The 20555-nt window shown below is 44.2% G+C and overlaps 1 long non-coding RNA gene across 1 annotated transcript; it reads left to right on the top strand.

Annotated features, from left to right (window-relative positions):
• Positions 1–848: 848 nt before the first annotated feature.
• Positions 849–20275, top strand: LOC129699757 (uncharacterized). The gene is made up of 3 exons (XR_008723928.1): positions 849–1229; positions 16531–16619; positions 17428–20275. It is a non-coding gene; the product is annotated as an uncharacterized LOC129699757 (long non-coding RNA).
• Positions 20276–20555: the final 280 nt, after the last annotated feature.

Genomic DNA, 20555 nt, shown 5'->3' on the forward strand with positions numbered 1-20555 from the left:
TCCATCCTACACATCCTACACATTCAAAATACCAAACCTCACTTTCAAGAGAGAAACTCTCAGTGCACTCGCCTTAAATGTGTATACATTATGGAAGTTATATTTAATGTAACAAAATTGAAACTTTTAAAATTTAAAATATTACATATTGGTAATCATGAAGAATTGACTTTCCTCATGCATCATGTTTAAGAAAGAACTGCGGATGAGACAAAATGTTTAAGAAAGATCCCGCACCTCCCCACCCCCCCTGTACACGGGCAGCTAGACCCTCACTGCTCTCTGAAATTGCCTTAAACATTCCACTTTTTTATGCCTTTCCTCATGGTCTTTCCTTAAAATGCATCTTTTGACCAAGCCTATAGCTATCCCTTCTGACATTTCTTCTGTATCTTTATCTATTTTAACTTTATGCATCCGTGAAGCCCTTGGGGAGAGTTTTCTTTCAACATTAAAGGTGCTGCAAGTTGTTGTTAAAAGCATGACCTAGAAATTATTATGCACCATTATATCTGTGCCATTTGGCCTTTTCGCTGCGTGGCAATGGCCAGTTGGGTTATGCAGCTGCACAATTAAGTCATGCCCAAGGCCTTTCATGCCACTGAATTATCATTGTACTTTCACCTATGTGTGTAATGGAAAATGTGCTGTCTGGATGTGCTGGGTCTGGGAGTTGGGGGGTTTGAGGAAAGAATTTCTCTCAGACAGAGAGAAGGTGTTAGATTTAGTTTGGCTATTGGTTGGATCAGGAGGCAAGGGCTCTGAAATGGTCATTCCAGATCAGGGTGGTTTAAGCTTTGCAATACTGATGTACAAGTGCATTGTGGAGTTGGAGACAGTGGTAAAGGCTGGTTCTCACGTTGCGAGTTGAGACAAGAGGTACCCCGAGTGAAAGACTCGTGGTTGTGTACGAGATTGCAAGTGTATGATCAAGAGTTTAACCGAGTTCCCACGGGTATGACAAGTTTGCCGTTTACTTGTCATTTCTGCGATGTTCCAAGTTCGTCTCCCGAGTTACTCTTGAGCCAATCCTGATTGAAGGTTTGTTTTAATAAGCAACAGTGTTATGTTTTAATAAGCAACAGTGTTAAAGAAGACCTCTCCATCCTGTGGCTTTGTTTTAAAGATAAATTCAGAGCGGCCGCATCTATTGATGTGACCTACAAAGGGAAAATGCGCACCATCCAATGCCAGAGCAGTTATACTTATGATTTGTTTGAAACACACAGGTTTGATATGTTTTAATTGAATTTACTGCCATGTCTACACACTGCGGGGAGACGGGAGATTAAATCTTCGAATGTGGACGGATGTACACATCAGATTGTTGTGAGGCGGAGCTCAGGGTTCGCCTCCTGAGTTGCTTTGGTGCCCAGGCGTGAGTTGAGATGGAGAGAGGTCGGGGGGGGGGGGGGGGGAGGGGGGGGGGAGGCGTCATTAATCTGTCTGGGGTGACATGGCTCTTGGGTTAGGCTGGGATCATTCTCTGCGGGGTGATCTTAGTGCGGGAGACAAGTGTAGGAGAGGTGTACTGACTGTGTGGGCAGAACTTTGGAAGTGATTGCCCACCAGTCTCAAAAGCCGCTATGTCTCCCTGTCCCTGGGATAGTAGGGGGCGATCAAACGGCACAATACCCACCTCCCCCTCCACGCCAACACGAAGGGCAACAATCCCAAGGCTTTAGCGTCAGGAACAGCGGGCAGGTGACAATCACCTGCCATAACGCGAGAGAGATCATGAATTGTTGTAGGTCTCCTTTGCACGTTGGTGTTTCTGTCTTTCTCCACTCATTGTTGGCCCTATCTGTCACCACCCCCCACCTACACCCCTCTGCTTCTCGGCCATGTGTGTGACCCCTTCCCTCCCATCTCCAGCTCCCCGCCCATTGCACTGGCGCGGGCTTTGCACTGTCTTCACGTCGACGATGCCAGCAGGTCAGTGCCAGTCACCCTGGGGCAGTCGCTCCCTTCAGTTTCCCAGGGGGTCGGGACGGGACTGGAGTTGGGAGGGAAAGGTGGGGGGTGGGGGGGGATGGGTGGGTTAGGTGAGCAGGAGAGTGGGGTTGTTTGCAGTTGCAGAGGGAGGGGGCAAGGGCGGTACAGTTCCCAGTCTCAGCTCCTGTCCAGGGGGGTGGCCGGAGACGTCAGGACCAACGGGACAACGACCCCCAGGCCCACCAGGCCCACTGCAAGCACGGAGAACCCAGAGACCCACAGCCAACAGCAACTCCAGCCCAGCCCCGCTCCAACTCCAGAGGAATCCGCTCCCCGATGGGCCGCTACGGCGACAAGTGGCAGTTCGCCCACAGCCCGAGCTGTGCCCCCTCATCCGCCACCCCAAGAACAAGACGTACCTTGCACACCATCAGCTTCTGCCCCTACGTGGAGCGTGTTCCTCTGGAGTTGGAGCGGGGCTGGGCTGGAGTTGCTGTTGGCTGTGGGCCTCTGGGTTCTCCGTGCTTGCAGTGGGCCTGGTGGGCCTGGGGGTCGGTGTCCCGTTGGTCCTGACGTCTCCGGCCGACTGGAATTTTGCAGGATCACGTTGAGCTTTGGGTTCTGAAATAAACTTAACTATGAAATAAATTTAAATTCATCTGTGTTCTCTTTTGCAGTTCATTAATAAAAATCTGAAATTGTGGTTTGTTGGTTGGAACTAATTAGTGCAAATTGACTGATGCTTAATTGTACTGGTTTTCGCTGATATTTATTTTTAGAAAAAGGCATGAAGGCTACTAATAAAACATTGTGGCTGCAGTGAAAATCAGCTGTTCAGAATGTACACTTCCATGTGAATGTACAAATTGATGTAGAGGGTGTCACATTGAAAAGTAGTTTCAGTTGCTGTAAGATGGCACTCAAGAACTCAGGGAATACTTGTAACAGCCAGGGGTATGATTAACTTACCCATGCCACATCCAGTTAAAATATGCCCTGATGTCAAGACCAGTCACTCTTACTTTTCTCTGGAAGTTAATTACTTTAGTTTAGTTTAGTTAATTGTCATATGTACAGAGGTACAGTGAAAAAACTTGTTGTGCATTAACCAGTCAGCGGAAAGACTACACATGATTACAATCGAGCAAGCCATCCACACAAACCTTCTCCAAGTTTGGACTAAAACTGTAATGAGGATTGGAGCCAGGTGGTCCTAATTGAATCTAAATACAATACAATACAATACAATAGACCATTATTGAACAGACCATTGATGAATAAGTGCCTTTGATTGCTCTTTCAATGACAGACTCTACCATAACATTTACCACTAACTTCGTTGTGGTTTGGTGAATTATTTTATAATGATACCATGTCATATTCCGATTCGGACGATTCAGAAAATCCAAGTCGCTGAGAGTGTTCTTCCGTTCTGATGCCGGAGCTCCAATCATCCGATCATCCCGGCGAGAGGGCCTGAAACATCGGGCCGCCTTTGTGGCGACTGCGGAGGCCTCAACAGGCCCCGACTACGGGTGAACAATAGGAAGAGGACTGAACTTTGTTGCCTTCCCTCACAGTGGAAAACATTGATTCCGCTGTGGGGAGGATGTTTTTATGTTTGATGTTATAGTGCTGTGTTTTTTCTTATTTGTGTGCTGCATGGTAACTCAAATTTCACTGCACCAATTGGTGTATGTGACAATAAATGTCCTTTATCCTTTACCATATGGCACAGATCCACACCACCATCAAGACACATTTTGCACTCATCCTCCATTAGTTCCTTCTAAAAAAAATTCTCCCAAATACTCATTTACTCCTCTAAGATACTACTGCTCGCCTCAGCACTCTGGCATTTTACAGGGGCCAATTAATCTACTAAATGGCACATTTTGGGTTTCTTCGGGATGTGAGATGCACCAGAGCATCCTGAAAAAATCCTGATGGTCACAGAGTGAATATCCAAACTCCTTCATTTTATCAAATTTGGGAAACTCTTGGAGTGGGGTTTAACGTTTGTAGGTTCTTTAGGGAAAGTAGCCTGTCTTCCACCCTAAAAGTGATGCCAAATTCATAACTATATTGTAGACTTTCAACTTTCCACTGAAATGGCCGAGAAAGTCAGTAGCTCGGGGGTCAATTAGGGATGGACAATAAATATTGCTATTAACAGTGGGGCCCACATCATGTTAAAAATAAATAAGTAAATAAACATTGATTTACCATCTTTGGACCCGACATGGAAATCCAGTTCAAAAATCCAGTTTGAATCAAAGCATTATTTATTTATATTCTTTGTTGCACAGGATGGTTGGCCTGTGTGCCAAAAATGTCACATTGATAGAGTGTATATATATTTCTTTTTTGTTGTACCGCATTATGGTCCATTTAATGGTATTCTTTGATCAGTGATGCTTGATGCTGGAATTCAGATTGTAAAATTACCCCATGTGCCGTGATGTATGCACATTTGACATTGGAAGTCGGTAATTTAGGTGATTAAATCATTTGCCTTACTTTAAATTAATTTAATCATCATAAAGAAAGAAATTTCACCCAGATTGGTATCAAGTATTAGATTGATAATATTCCTCTACATATGAAAGAAATGGGTAGGTTTTCAGTTCTCCTTTACATTAACTTTTAAAAATTATCCCAATGATTACAAAATTCAAAACATGGAAAAAGTAGCTCACTGTGACATTTGTAAAATATCTGAGTTAGAACGTCATGTGGAATAAGGTAGAATTAATAGACCAACAGGTAAAACAACCAAACCAGTCAAAGGTGGTATTATTATTCTTAATGAGCCCCCTCTAATTCTGCTAGATGCCGTTAATTTCATATTAATCTATTTATCCAGGTTATGGAATGGAAAGGAATGAAATATTTTATTGTCACAGTGAAATTCTTTGCTTGCATACCCAGTGTACACAAATGCAACCACCGACAGCACTGACAAAGTTACAAAACACGCCGGCTCCTCCGTTCGTTCTCCTCCCTACAGTGGTTCCCCCACGCCAGGTCCATTGTTCTTCTCCCTCCCTCATGGTGGTCTCCTCACGCCGGGTCCTCGATTGTTCCTTCCCCTCACGGCGGTTCCCCCACGCTCTCATCGACTGCCAACCACGGTCGGGTCATGGGCAAAGTTTAAAGAAGATATGTCGGGCAAGGTTTTTACACAGTGATGGGTGCCTTGATTGTGCTCCCAAGGTTTTGGAGGAGGCTGATACTATGGTGGTGTTTTAAAGGCTTATAGATAGGCACATGAATATGCAGGGAAAGGAGGGGTATGAATCATGTGCAGGCAGATGATGTTAATTTAGCGCGGCGTCATGATCAGCACGGACATTATGGGCCGAATGGCCTGTTCCTGTTCTGTACTTTTCTATATTCTGCAGTCTAAGTTCAATCTGATGCTTGAAGGCGTCATTCAAGGTTAGAGCAACTACTCCATGTAACAGTGAGTTCCTGATTCTAGCTGGTCACAAAATGCTGAAGTAACTCAGAGGGGCAGGCAGCATCTTTGGAGAGAAGGAATGGGTGACTTTGTGGGAGACCAAAGAAGGATCTCAGCCCAAAACGTCATCGATTCCTTCTCTCAAGAGATGCTGTCTGTCCCGCTAAGTTGCTCCAACATTTTGTGTCTATCTGCGAATAGTTCTGCAACTGCAGTTCCTTCCTGCAGATTCTCGCTGTTCTCTGGTAAAGAACTTATTCAATAATTCAAACTAAAAAGGACCAGTGCCTGCTGACCAAAACATTGTGCAAAATAATTATTAGGCTTGCATAATACCAATCAAATTGGATGACTATGATTAAAAGAGAGCATGACGATAAAGCATTTTATTTTACAGATTAGAATCCTTTATTTGGTGTTATACAAGGATTAGGTATTGCATGCAGTAAATATAAATGGTCCATTGGGATTGCCTGCCAGGATCAGGTATCTGGAACTCAAATAGCTTTGTGTAAAGATAGTCCTTGCAATATGTGACCTTTGTAACTGCACTGCAAAGGTGAATTGACAAAATGTTCTGATTTTATAGATATTAATTCAGTGGTTAAGTGCAGCATTTGAAAGTCAACATTTTTAAGCACAGTATATATACAATATTGTCTTTGATGCATCAGAAATTGGGATAAGTGCAATGGTGAGGCTTTATATTTTAAAAAATGAATATATAATTTAGGTTTTAAGTATTACTTCAATTTAGATGGACACGGCAGGGCAGATTAGATGTTGTAAATGCAGTGCATGGGTATGAGGAACATAAAAATATGAAAAATAGGTTCTGTAGGCCATTTGGCCCTTCGAGCCAGCACCGCCATTCAATGTGATCATGGCTGATCATCTAAAATCAGTACCCCGTTCCTGCTTTTTTTTTCCCCATATCCCTTAATTCCTATAGCCATAAGTGCTAAATCTAATTCTCTCCTGAAAACATCCAATGAATTGGCCTCCACTGCCTTCTGTGGCAGAAAATTCCACAGATTCACAACTCTCTGGGTGAAAGCGTTTTTCCTCATCTCAGTCGTAAATGGCCTACCCCTTATTCTTAAACTCTGACCCCTAGTTCTGGACTCCCCCAACATCGAGAACATTGTTCCTGCATCTAACCTGTCCAATCCTTTAGTCATTTTATATGTTTCTATAAGATTTTTTTTTTTTGGTGGAGCCAGTGACTCAGGCTGGATGTGTGATTGACACAGAACATGCAAAGGCAGGAGATGTAAAGATTGGGTTGCCTGCTGGTGCAAAGGTTAATTTCATCGCCTCATAGTTGGAGAAGAACTTGGAACAGGAAGGGGAAGACCATTTTATGGAAACCCACATCACAGACAGAGATAGAGATTGCGTTTGAAAAGTAGGAGTCATTAAGTAGTTTCAAATTAAAAAGCAAAAAACACAAAGGTAATATTCTCCAAATTACTATTTGCGCCATGTGCAAATTTCTGGAGTAATAAAATGTAGATGTAAGGAACTGCAGATGCCGGTTTGTCAAAAAAATACATCAAGTGCTGGAGTAACTAAATGGGTCAGGCAGCATCTCTGGAGAATGGATAGGAGATGCTTCGGGTCAGGACCCTTCTTCAGACTGATTGTGATGTGGTTGGAGGGGAGTGAGGGTAGAGATGGGGAGGGGAGGGGAGGGGGGGGGGGAGTGGATGGGAAGCTGGAAGAGAGATGCCGCCTGACTTGCTGAGTTACTCAAGCATTTTGTGTCCATTTTGCCAAAGAACTAAATGAGATCAGAGTATACTGTATACAATTGCTCAAACAGAGGTAGGTGAGAAATGGAGCACTTGCACCAATAATGGCCAAAGAGGAAATTGTTCTTTTGCAATGGACTTTATATGGATCAGTAGGTGGGGTCAATATCCTAATGAATTAAATAACCAGTGGTGAAGATACAGTTTTAAGATACATTGGTTTTAAAAGTCTGTTGAGAGAATGAGTCTTAGCCTAGAAAACTAAGAAGTAGAATCAGTTTGTGTGGAGCTAAGAGACAGCAAGCGGCAGGAGAGATTTGTGGGAATTGGTTAGGTAAGGGATAACATAAATCAGCGAATTAGAGGTTCATGTAATAAGGTGGCACAGTGGTGCAACTTCTTCACAACTCCTGCAACCTGGGCTCAATCCCGACCTCTAGTGCAGTCTGTGTGGCGTTTGCATGTTCTCTGACATGAGCAGTTTCCTCCCATTTCCCAAATGTATTTGGGTTGGTAAATTAGTTGTCCATGGTAAATTGGCCCAGGTGCAGTTGAGGGTAGAAAATGGGGGAGAGGTGACATGGAATGGGATTGCTCTGTAAATGCACGTAGACCTGATTGGCAAATGGTCTCCTGTTATGTCCGGATGAAATATGCAAAGGCCGACTTTAATTTAAGGTGGACTGAGCAAGCCAAATTACTAGTTGCAGTGTCGAGTCGAGGACTATATTAAATTCCTCCCACACTCTAAAGATGTACAGGTTTGTAGATTAATTGGCTTGGTATGAATGTAAATTGTTCCTAGTGTGTGTAGGATAGCGTTAATGTGCGGGGATCGCTGGCCTGTGCAGACTCGGTGGGCCGAAGGGCCTGTTTCCGTGCTGTATCTCTAAACTAAACTAAAGTTAGATAGGATGGTGAATAAGGCAGTTGAAATAATTGTCTACATTCAAGCATAGTCCGAGGAATAGACATATAAAAGTCAGAATGTTATGTTGCATCTTTACAAAATATTGGTTAGATTACAATTGGAGTATTACTGCATGTGTAGGATCATTGCATGCATTTCTAGTTGTTAAATAATGGGAAGAATGCTGTATATTACTGGAGAGAGTACAGTGGAGATTCACCAGGATGTTGCGTGGTTATGAGAACTTTAGTTTTGGAGATTGGATAGGATATCTTTGTTGAGAGTGACCTTATAGAGGTGTATAATGTATAACAATGGAATTATAGTGTAGATGGGCAAAGGCAGGCCTGGATGTAGTGGGCTGAGGTGTCTGTCTCTGTGACTCTATGAACATAAATACAGACATTAGGATCATAGTCATAGAGCTACAGCGCATGGAAACTGATTCTTTGACCCAACTTGTCAAGTCAACAAAAGTGGAATTCTGGGCTGTTCCCATTTGCGTGCATTTGGCTCATATCTGTCCAAAAATCTTTTCAATGTAACAAATGAATGCACGCCCTTTACAGGCTGAGACATATGAAATTGTATTGGGAGTAGGAAATGGCAAAGAAATTAAAGAAGTGTTTAGCGCCTGCCTTCAGTGAGAAATGCTGAATGCGTGGACAGCCACAGGTCAAAGATGAATAAAGTGCGGCATGAAATTTGCATTAGCAAAAATGAGCTTGGAAAAATTAAAGAGACTGGAACCAATACATTTGCAAAGCCCCATGCAAGGTTTTGAAGATGTAGGCCATGAGGAATGGTCTTGTGTGGACCTGTGTACACTTGACACCAGCTTTTACTTCACCTCCAGCATAAGGCACCATTGGCATAATCAGGTGTTAAAATGACAAGAGTCTGATGGGCATGATTGCTTCACTATAAATATTAATTAACTTGTCTTTGGTTGGACATCCCAAAGTTGGTCAAAACCAGCAATTGTGATTACATTCACAACACAATAGAAAATGTTAGATTGTTATCTTAAATACTGCTCTGTTCCATTCCTTCTTTTTGTGTAGTAAGGAACTGCAGATGCTGGTTTAAAACGAAGGTAGACACAAAGAGCTGGAGTAACTCAGTGGGACAGACAGCATCTCTGGAGAAAAGGAAAAGGTGACGTTTCTGGTCGAGATCCTTCTTCAGACTGAAGAAGGGTCTCAACCTAAACGCCATCTATTTCATTTCTCCAGAGATGCTGTCTGACCCGCTGAATTACTCCAGCTCTTTGTGTCTACCTTCTTTTTGTCTGAAACGAATTGAATTACAAGTCTCTTTCATTTCATGACCCGCTTTAAATTACTCCACTCTTTGTTTAATCACAAAAAAAATAATAACTATGGAACTTCTTCTTGTCTGCTTGAATTACAAAGTCTGCACATTTAATTTTGTTTAAATCTGATGTGATGTTTAAAGAAATATCATTCCTCTAGAATGTGCATTCAAATCTGATTCTAAACGTAAAATTTAAAGGCGATCTATTGTAAAACCTTAATTCGTATATCATTTTACAGAATTGTGTAACATATATTGTCCTGGAGTTGATTTGAGTTTCATTTTGCGCACTTGGCAGACCAAAACAAAGATTAAAACACTTCAGCTGAAAGAAAAGTATGTTCGCATTGTAAACCATTAATCTGACATTTGTGCAAAGGTTATTTAAGACCTTCTCAAATGTTTGTGAAATCCAATACCTTGCAAGGTAGTTTTATGATTTTTATGAGGGTAATAAAGTCCATGATGTTATAAAATTAATTACAGGATAATTCAACAAGCTGCTGTAGGCTTGTCAGATTGGTTATGAATGCTTTTAATTTTCTTAGCTATTTGATTTTTTTTTAAGTGAGTGAGGAATTTGAGGCAGGCAGCTCTCTTATTGCTTCTCAGACAGCTGTAAAGGTGGCATGTTGAGGACATTTGGTCAGATCTTTAACCTGAAGACCCTTAACCAGAGGTTCAGTCTGTTCCTTCCTAACAGGGCTCAGAGGAGCATACGATCAGGCCACAGGGAGGAGGGAACCCGTAGTGCATCGAAATAAAGTTATGTCACATCCATCCCTTTCTTCCTGCCTTCGTTCCTCATTTGTAATGCAACCACCATCCCCACGGGGTAAAGAACATTACTGGCCATTCACCCAGTATGAATAGACACGAACAGGCTTTTTCACCATTCCAATATTGCTACATTCGCAGACACATCCTGTAGGTCATCAGCAACAGCCTTAATTTCAATTTAGTGTCTCCCAGTGGAACAATCTGCCCTCGCGTCAGCACAAACCTAACAGTTAGCTGCTTTCAGGTCACAAAATTAAACTGGAGCTTTATCTGACATGGTGAATGCTTCCTGGAAAACTTGTATAAAAAGAAAAGCACCCTTAATGAAACTGTACTGAGGATTATAAAGGGGTCAGACTTAACGCATCCAAATGCTCAGATGAGTGGGTCTGCGGTTCGAATGAGACAGATTTATTTAAAAGTGTAAGAAAATACTCTGCTGACACTAATTAAACTTCAATTAGGCAGGAGAGAAGAAGTGCGGATGACTAGAGGTAATTATCCTGGTTTTCCCTGACAGTCTCTTCCTGTATTCACAGTCATTGCAGGTGATTTTGAAACAAGATCCAGCAACAGCTGCAATGTAGGCAGTTAGCTTAGAGACTGACGTGATTAACCCTTCAACTACGGACACCCAGTTCCAGTGTCTTCAGAGCCTCTGTGGACAATTCGCCACCCCAATTCCATTCGTCTTGTTCAGTTCAGTTGTTCAGTTTAGTTTATTGTCACGTGTACCGAGGTACGGTGAAAAGCTTTTGTTGTGTGCTAACCAGTCTGCGTAAAGATAATACATGATTACAATCGAGCCATTCATAGTGCACAGTTGCATGATAATGGAATACCATTTTTTAGTGCACGGTAAAGCCAGTAAAGTCTGATCAAGGACTATCCGAGGGTCACCAATGAGGTAGATAGTGGTTCGGCACTGCTCTCTGATTGGGGGAGGAAGGTTCTGTTGCCTGAAAGCAGCTGGAAATAAACTGCCCTGAATCCGGAGGTGTGCGTTTTCACATTTCGATACCTTTTGCCCGATGGGAGAAGGGAGAAGAGGGAATGGCCAGGGTGCAACTCATCCTTGATTATGCTGCTGGCCTTGCTGAGGCAGAGTGATGTATAAATGGAGTCAATGGAAGGGAGGTTGGTTTGTGCGATGGAGGCGAGCTGGAATTATTGTAGAATCATTACTAGTTTCTCAATTTGAAGTCTGACTTTGGGACTAACTTTTATTAAAGATTTACAACCACAAACAAATTTGAAAGAATAATAACATGTTATATTCTAATTTTCAATCTGCTTCAGTATTTCAGTAACATTTAATTTTATGAACCAGGCACTTGACATTTACTTAGCCCACACATGTTATTACTTATAGTGAGGGCTCTCTTGATATGCAGTCCCGTGGCATTGAATTAACACTAGATTGAACTTCTGGGTCAGCTACTTGGGATATATTGGGTCCAATCCCTCAGCTGACAAACAGTAAAGCAGAGATGTTGTTTGAGGATCATGACAGTAGCCTCCTCGTGGCGATCCCCGGAAACCACGACACGTTGCTCTCTGTGACGCATCGGGTGACCAATTCTGTCAACATGTTGTACCACGACAGAAGCCAACAGCGAGCTATACAGCGTCTGACACACGAACGAATGAGAGATGTTGTTGTGCATCCATATTGGAAAAACCACATCAATGCCAGCGGGGGTAAAATTGGGCTCAATTACGATGCCCTCGCAGTCAAAAACTGCGACGAAACCCCCTCGAATAATCCTGAGTCCTTTGTAACCACGATCAACTAAACCTCTGCTCCAAACACCTACTAATCCCTCGCCCAAAATTCAATTTAGTCAGATGGAAAAAAAATAACTGCAGTGTTCAGTTATTATACTGAAATGAAAGAAGCTACCCAACACAAGGGGACAGCATTGTATACCATAAATGGGTCCCACAGGAAAAGACCATTCTAAATGTAATGGATTATGCCCCTTCCGCCTGCTAGTTTTGTGTTTCAAAGTCTTACAGTATTTTCTTTCCCCTCAGTCCACTAGTCCTGCCTTTTTTTTCTTCAATAGTTCCATGGTTCAACGGTTCTTTATTGTCATGTATGCACAACACAGTGACATTCTTTTGCACAACCACAAATGCAGAGTCGCCATGTCTTGAAGCCGTTTATAAGGTCCAAAGTCCGGTCCAAGTGTTGGAAGTACTGGAGCACCCCCGATCCTGGTAAGCCTCAGGCTGCTGCAGACCCATGTCCCGATGTCCCTCTCCTCTGTCGATCGTCACTGTGTCCCGGGAGATGCCTCCTGCAGCCGACCTTGAAGGCTCTCCCACTGTCCACTCCTCGCATCTGTCATTGCCAGCGGCTCTCCATTTGCATGCATCTAAGGCCAAACAACCATCAACTTCCTCCAGGAGTTGTTGGCCAATTTATGTTTTGGTGGAAGCTCGTAGTGAATGAGTCCTGCTCTGGTTCTGCCTTGGCTAACACTGCCTAATGAAACAGTGAGGAACAAAAGAACATGTAGAAAATGATTTTAAAATTTAGAAAACATTAGAGAAGTAAGAACATATGCCTTAGTGTTTAGTTATAAACATGAAAAAGAGCCAAGTGGGTGAAGTACAGGATGTTGCCTGGAATTGTGAATTTATACCATTGGCTGTGTGAACTTAAACCAATGGACCTGTGACATTTTATCAAAGGACCTGCTAATTTGTACCATGGTTTGCAAAGAAGAGGTTTATCTATGTGATCTTGGTGTATCCCAAAATATGATGATGGGTTCAACAGGGTCTTTTTTATTGGGTCTTCCTACAGACAAGTGTAAGCTCATTTAAAAAAATAGTTTAGAGATACAGAGCGGAAACAGAACGTTCAGCCAATCGAGTCCACACCCACCAGTGATCTCTGTGACACTAGCACACACTACACATTAGGGACAAGTTAACTTTTTTACTGATGCCAGTTAACCTACAAACCTGTACTTCTTTAGAGTGTGGGAGGAAACCGGAGCACCCAGGGAAAACCCACGTGGTCACAGGACAAACGTACAAACTCCGTACAGACAGCACCGTAGTCAGGATCGAACCTGGGTCTCTGGTGCTGTAAGGCAGCAACCCTACCGTTGTGCCAACGTGCTGTATGGACTATGCTTTAGTTGTTCCAATGGGTTAAAAATCACGCCCCAAGGTTATAAAATTTAAATTGTAAAACATTAAACAGAAAAATTGTAAATAAATCATGGCTTCATGTTGATGATTGGTTGAGCCCTTTGTCAGAATTGGGAAAGAGGAAGAACAAATGTTGTCTCTTGTCCCCAGTTCTGCCAAAGGGCTTTCAGCCTGAAACATTAGCTCTGTTTCTCTCTCCACAGATGCTACCTGACCTACCTACTGTTGTTATTTCAGATTTCCAGCATCTGCAGTTAATTTTATTCTTATTTGCAGAATACTGTTGGGCAGGCTGCCCCAATATTACAACATTTAATTAATGTTGTTGGATTTTTATGATTTTTTAGCGTTCTTGCAGCTACACTATTAAAGCAAGTGCAGGCAAGTAGAGTGCACTGGTACCTCATTTTATGCTCAATATGCATTCCCTGAAAAGAGATTATTAGTGCAAAATCAGTCATTAAAATATATAGAACAGTACTACACAGGATCAGACCCTTCAGCCCACAATGTCTGTGCTGAACATGACTGTAAGATAAACTAGTCTCATCCGACATCACATGATCCCTATCCCTCTATTCCATGCAGATCCATGTGTCTCTATAAAAGCCTCTTAAACACTATTACCATATCTGCCTCTACCACCACCCCTGGCAGCACATTCCTGGCACCCACTACTCTTTGTAAAAAAACCTCACCCTGCACATCACTGTTAAACTTTGCCCCTATCTTCTCAAAGCTGTGCCCTCTAGTCTTTGATATTTTCAACCTGGTAAAAGGTTCTCACTGTTAATCCTATCTATGTCTTCCCTCAGCTTTTAGTGCTTCAGGGAAAAAATCCAATTCCCCTTGTACAATACAATACAATACCATACAATACGGGTTTATTGGTCACATTGCACATAAAGTGCAAGTGAAATGAATATGTCAGTAGCGATACAGTGAGAAAGAACACACAATACACAATACAAATTTAACACAAACATCCACCACAGCATTCATCACTGTGGTGGAAGGCACAAAAATTGGTCAGTCCTCCTCCATTTACCCCCGTGGTCGGGACCAGAGTCAGTCCATAGTTGGCTCTTCCCCACCGGAGACCGCGGCTTCAGGATGGTGTAGGCCGCAGGCCGGCGGCCAAAGATTTAAAGTCCCCGCCGCGCCGCAGACAGAAGCACCGTAGACCGTAGGGCCGGCTGTCGAAGCTCCCCTCCAGGGGTGATGGCAAGTTCACGCCGGGTCCGCGGTTGAAGTTGGCCGTGGGCCGGCAGTGGAAGCTCCTTCTTCCCCCGGGTCCTCCACGAGGGATCCCGGGCTGCAGACGCCGCGCCAGCTGGAGCTCTGCAGACCACGGCTTCAGGCTGCCGGCTGTCTCGGGCCAGCGAAACGGAGCGCTCCCCTCCGGCGAGCCCCAGCGAGGGCTCACCCGCTCCACGACGAGAGTCCACGCTGCGCCCGCCGCCAAAGCCCAGGGCGCGTCTCCGGGAAAGGCCGTGCCGATCCTCGTCGTTAGGCCACGGGGGAGGCGACCTGGAAAAAGTCGCCTCTCCATGGAGGAGGCGACCAAAGCGGTTTCCCCCTCACCCTCCCACACCACCCCCCACACAAAACGCACAAAGAACCATTAAAAACATACTTCAAAACATACTAAAAAAACAAAATAAATTGGAAAAAAACGGACACGCTGCTGACAGGGCGCCGGCTTGCAGCGCCCCCACTGACCTGAATACACTCCAATCCAGGTATCATTGCAGTACACCTCTTCTGTACCCTTTTGCAATACTAAATGATAAAAGCAATCTCATTCCACATGACTTTTAGTTTAGTTTAGAAATACAGTACAGAAACAGGCCTTTCGGCCCACAATCTGCATCCCCACATTAACACCATTCTATACGCTCTAGGGACAATTTATGTTTATATCAAGCCAATTATCCTACAAACCTGTACACCTTTGGAGTGTGTGAGGAAACTGAGGATCTTGGAGAAAACCCATGCACGTCACGGGGAGAACGTACAAACTCCGTACAGACAGCACCCGTAGTCAGGATTGTATTCAGTTCTCTGGTGCTGTAAGGCAGTAGTTCTACCGCTACACCACCGTGCTGCCCAGACTTGGTGTGGAGTGAATCACCAAGGCAATGCACGATGGCTGTTGTTGGGTGGGGTGGAGTGAGTGGTGAGGTGGGGCTCAGTGTTGCACCTTAGCTAGCACCATGAGTCTGGCCAATGCTGGGGATGGCAGCCCCTCTTCCCCACCTGTCAACATACTGCCCAGATCCTACAGTCTCTCTCATCTGCTTCTGTTGGGTGTGATGGACAATGCTGTCTCCCCTCCTCTCTGTCTGGCTACACAGACCTCCACAGATTCTGATATAGTAACATGTTCAATAACCAGCAACTGCCCTTGAGTTCTTCAATGGTTCAACGGTTCTTTATTATCACATGAACCGAGGTATAGTGAGATTATTTTCTTTGCATACAGTTCGGTAAATTATTACTACACATAAGTACAATCTCAGTGTATAGAAGTGTATAGAAATAGCCCACTGAGACCAGATACAAGAATGCCAGGTTTGGTGCCATTTTCAAAGTCCAACCTGCAGCTGGTCATAAAGACCATTGCAGTCGTCACCTACATCCGGATTGTCCCACGAACCACTGTCCCTTTCCTCGCCCGGCCACCGTTCGTTCAGCCTTTGTGGCTCGGGGGTGCCTCTTGCAGCCAACCTTTAGGGCACGGAAGGTAAGACCCCGGTTCTTCTTACTGGCCCTTTGTACTTGCGTCTGCCGTCGCCGACTCCCTCCACCCTCCTCTCCGGTTCTCCATTCCCAGGGGTGAGCAAGGGCCGGGCTCGGTGTCTTCCCTCTCCAGGATTTCCTCTTCAGGTGGGTTTCCTGGTTCCGCAGTGGGCAAGCCAGGCCTGTCACATGGCCCGATGGTCTGGAAACGGTTCAGTGCCGCGAGTTGAGGTTGAGTTGAGTTAAGTTTAATGTCACGTGTACCGAGGTACAGTGAAAAGCTTTTGTTGCGTGCTAACCAGTCAGCGGAAGGACAGGACGTGATTACAATCGGGCCATCCACAATGTACCGATCTAATGCTTGATGGAAGTCCACAGTATTGTCAGCGGTTGCGCTGCACTGATTTCAGCCCTCTTAGAGCTCAAGTTTCTGACTAACTTTCTCCCTTAATCTCACACAGCTGAACGCAAGATCAACAACAGGAAGAACCCTCGCCCCCCATCCTCCCCAAACCTCTCCATACCACCGTTATTGAAAGTTTACTTCCAGGTTAGTTGCTGATTGATTTCCACAGGCTGTTGCGGTAATTGTACAAACCTTTGGAGCTTCCTGGAGCATTGTAACGTTTGTAAAACCTACAGGGAGTCATGTGACAGGTGTTGAAGGAGTTTGTCCTGACTTCAAGGCTTCTGCACAAACCAATTGCTTCCAGACCATTGACCACATCAGTAGGTGTTCCCTTTGGAGTGTGAGCAAGGGAGGGGGAACCCACAGAGCAGGATGAGGTACCTGGAGAGGGGAGAGCAAGAGGGAACGAAGGATGCCCATCCAACGAGCAGTTCTTCTACCTTGACTGAGCAAGGACCAATATGTCAGACTTCAGTAGGGATTTTCATAGAAACATAGAAACATAGAAAATAGGTGCAGGAGTAGGCCACCGCCATTCAATATGATCATGGCTGATCACCCAACTCAGTATCCTGTACCTGCCTTCTCTCCATACCTCCTGATCCCTTTAGCCACAAGGGCCACATCTAACTCCCTCTTAAATATAGCCAATGAACTGACCTCAACTACCTTCTGTGGCAGAGAATTCCAGAGATTGTGTGAAAAATGTTTTTCTCATCTCGGTCCTAAAATATTCCCCCTTATCCTTAAACTGTGGCCCCTTTCTCGTAAGATCAGAGAGCTGTTCACTGGAACGATTATTTCAGAGCAAGGAAAGTACTGCATTGGCTGTGGCTGTGTGAAGTTAGAGTTATTTGAAGCATTTCGTAATGTTATATCCACTGCCCACAGCAGGGAGATCACGATTCTCTCTTCGCAAATGCCGATACGTAATTTTGTTCTTTCCCAGCAGTGAGCAGAAGATGGAAGGTTCTCATGGCAGCCAATGTCCTCAAAGATCCACATCGCCCTGGTCACACTCATTTCACTCCTACCATCGGGGAGAAGGTATATCTGAAAACTGTGACCACCAGGTTCAAGAATAGCTTCTTCCCAACAACTATCAGGCTCTTGAACACCGTCCAACGCTAATCTCAATCATGAACTTCTATACAGTGCATTCAGAAAGTATTCAGACCCCTTCATTTTTCTTTCCACATTTTGTTACGTTACAGCTTATTTTAAAATAGGTTAAATGCATTTATTGTTATCATCAATCTACACACAAAACCCCAGAATGAAGAAGCGAAACAGGTGTTTAGAAATGTTTGCAAAGTAATTAAAAATAAATAACTGAAATATCACATTTACATAAGTATTTAGACCCTTTGCAATGACACTCAAAATTGAGCTTCGGTTCATCCTGTTTCCATTGATTATCCTTGAGATGCTTCTACAACTTGATTGGAGTCCACCAGTGGCAAATTAAATTAATTTAACATGATTTGGAAAGGCACACACCTGTCTATATAAGGTCCTACAGTTGGCAGTGCATGTCAGAGCAAAAACCAAGCCATGAAGATGAAGGAATTGTCCGTAGACCTCCGAGACAGGATTGTATCAAGACGCAGATCTGGGGAAGGGTATAAAACAATTTCTGCAGCATTGTAGGTCCTGAAGAGCACAGTGGCCTCGGTCATTCATAAATGGAAGGACTTTGGAACCACCAGGAAGTTGCATCAGGACCAGAGGTTTGTTTGCTAAATATTGCCAAATCTCATCACCATAAGGGCATGTCCTCTGTTTAGTTTGGAGATGCAGCATGGAAACAGGCCATTCGGCCCACCGTGTGTACACTGACCAGCGATCCCCGCACACTAACACTATCCTGAACACACCAGGGACAATTTTACATTAATACAAAGCTTTGGAGTGTGGGACGAAACCGAAGATCTCGGAGAAAACATACACAGATCATGGGGAGAACGTATAACCTCCGTACAGACAAGCACCCGTGGTCAGGATTGAACTTTGGCGCTGTAAGGCAGCAACTCTACCGCTATGCCACCATGCCGCCCCGCTGCTGACAAGGAACAGTACGAGTGGTGATGTGGAAGAGGAGAAGGAAGAGGATTAGGATAGTTCAAGGCAAGTTAGCTAACCCCTTTCTCCAGACCATCTGTGAACCATTTATTCCCCTTCCGCAATAGTCTCACATCCTCCCTCCACCTTTCCCTGATCATCACACCATCTGCTCTGTCAAAAGCAAAAGCGGCCAAAATATTCACTTTGCAAAGTGAGTTTGTATGTCAGGGCACTGCATATTGTATAGAAACTTTAACTGTTCACCCTTGTGCATTTTCTTAGCACCTACTTGCTTTAGCTATTCTGGAGCCTAAACACTACCCATGCCCCATATCAAGCTGAGCTTGCATGACAGAAGCCTGAACTTCTGCTGCATTCACATGTTGAGTGACCCCTGTCGTGGAAGCAGAGTGCGGCTATCTGAGTTTGCACTGAGTTCATGGCAGTAACTAGTTTCCCATGCTGGAAAGTATGGGCTTCAAGCTCTCCACAGACTCTGGCATAAGGTTGGTCATAAGATCATAAGATCATAGGATCGTGTGATAGTAGCAGAATTAGGCCATTCGGCCCATCAGCTCTACTCCGCCATTCAATCATGGCTGATCTATCTCTCCCTCCTAACCCCATTCTCCTGCCTTCTCCCCATAACCTCTGACACTCTTACTAATCAAGAATCTATCTAACTCTGCCTTAAAAATATCCACTGACTTTGCATCCACAGCCTTCTGTGGCACAGAATTCCACAGATTCACCACCCTCTGATTAAAGACTGGTACCATATTCTACCTGATACTGGAAGCAGGCTTTACGACAGTCTTGCCATGCCCATTCACCCAGAGCTTCTAGTGGAGGGCCCCACTGAAGTTCTCATCTGTGGCTGACATCTGCTATACCCATGCCATCTGCCCTGCAGCAGGCCAGCTACACAATGGCTCACTATTGGAATACTCCATCTCTCGGCTAACCCCCAAGTCTGGGAGATGACAATATGGAGCTGCTATCCATCAGTTCCAGCTTCACTATAGTGTCACAGAGTTGTACAACACGGAAACAGACCCTTCAGCCCAACTTGTTCATACTGACCAAGTTGCCCCATCTACACTTGTCCCACCTGCCCGTGTTTGGCCCACATCCCTCTAAACCTTTCCTATCCCTGCACCTGTCCAAATGTCATAATTGTCAGGTCATTTAATTGCTTCTGGAACTAGGGCACAAGGTTAAGGCTACAATGATGGCTGGTGGTGGGTGGTGAGTTGATGGTTGTTATGAATGTAAGCAGTGCATGCTTACATCCACAGCAGAAAGGATTGAGGGATCTGAAAGAAATAGGATGGGGAGGTTGGGATGGAGATTAGGAAACTGTCAGTAGCACATAATTCACTGGATTTTGATAGTCAATTGTTAGTTGTAACAAGTACTTCTTCCACCTCTGACCACAGTAAAATACTCCGCTCTCCATTTCACCAATATGTATTGCGAGCTAAGTTATTTTCCTTTCTATCATATATTGTTCACGTGGACCATTCAATTGGCTCCAATTTAGCCCAGACCATCACACAAATCTGCGGCCCTTCCATCGACTCCATCCTAGTTTATTTTAGTTTAAAGATACAGAGCATAAACAGTCTCTTTTAGCCCACCGGGTCCGCGCCGACCAGCGATCCCCAAATATTAAACCTATTCTATGCACACTGGGTACAGTTTGTACATTTACCAAGCCAATTTACCTCCAAACCTGTAGGTCTTTTGCGTGTGGGAGGAAACCGAAGATCTCGGAGAAAACCCATGCTGTCATGGTGAGAACGTACTAACTGCATACTGACACCAGCCGCAGTCGGGATTGAACGCGTTTCTCTGGCGCGTAAGGTAGCAACTTTACTGATGCTCCACCGTGCCATCCCTCATCTACACTCATCAGCTAGAGTGCAGTCCTGACCTCCAATCTACCTTATTGTAGACCATTGAATTTCCTTGAATTACAATTCATCAAACTTCAGTGTTATATCTTTGCAC

This window comes from Leucoraja erinacea, chromosome 8, assembly GCF_028641065.1.
Source record: "Leucoraja erinacea ecotype New England chromosome 8, Leri_hhj_1, whole genome shotgun sequence".
Lineage (NCBI taxonomy): Eukaryota > Metazoa > Chordata > Chondrichthyes > Rajiformes > Rajidae > Leucoraja > Leucoraja erinaceus.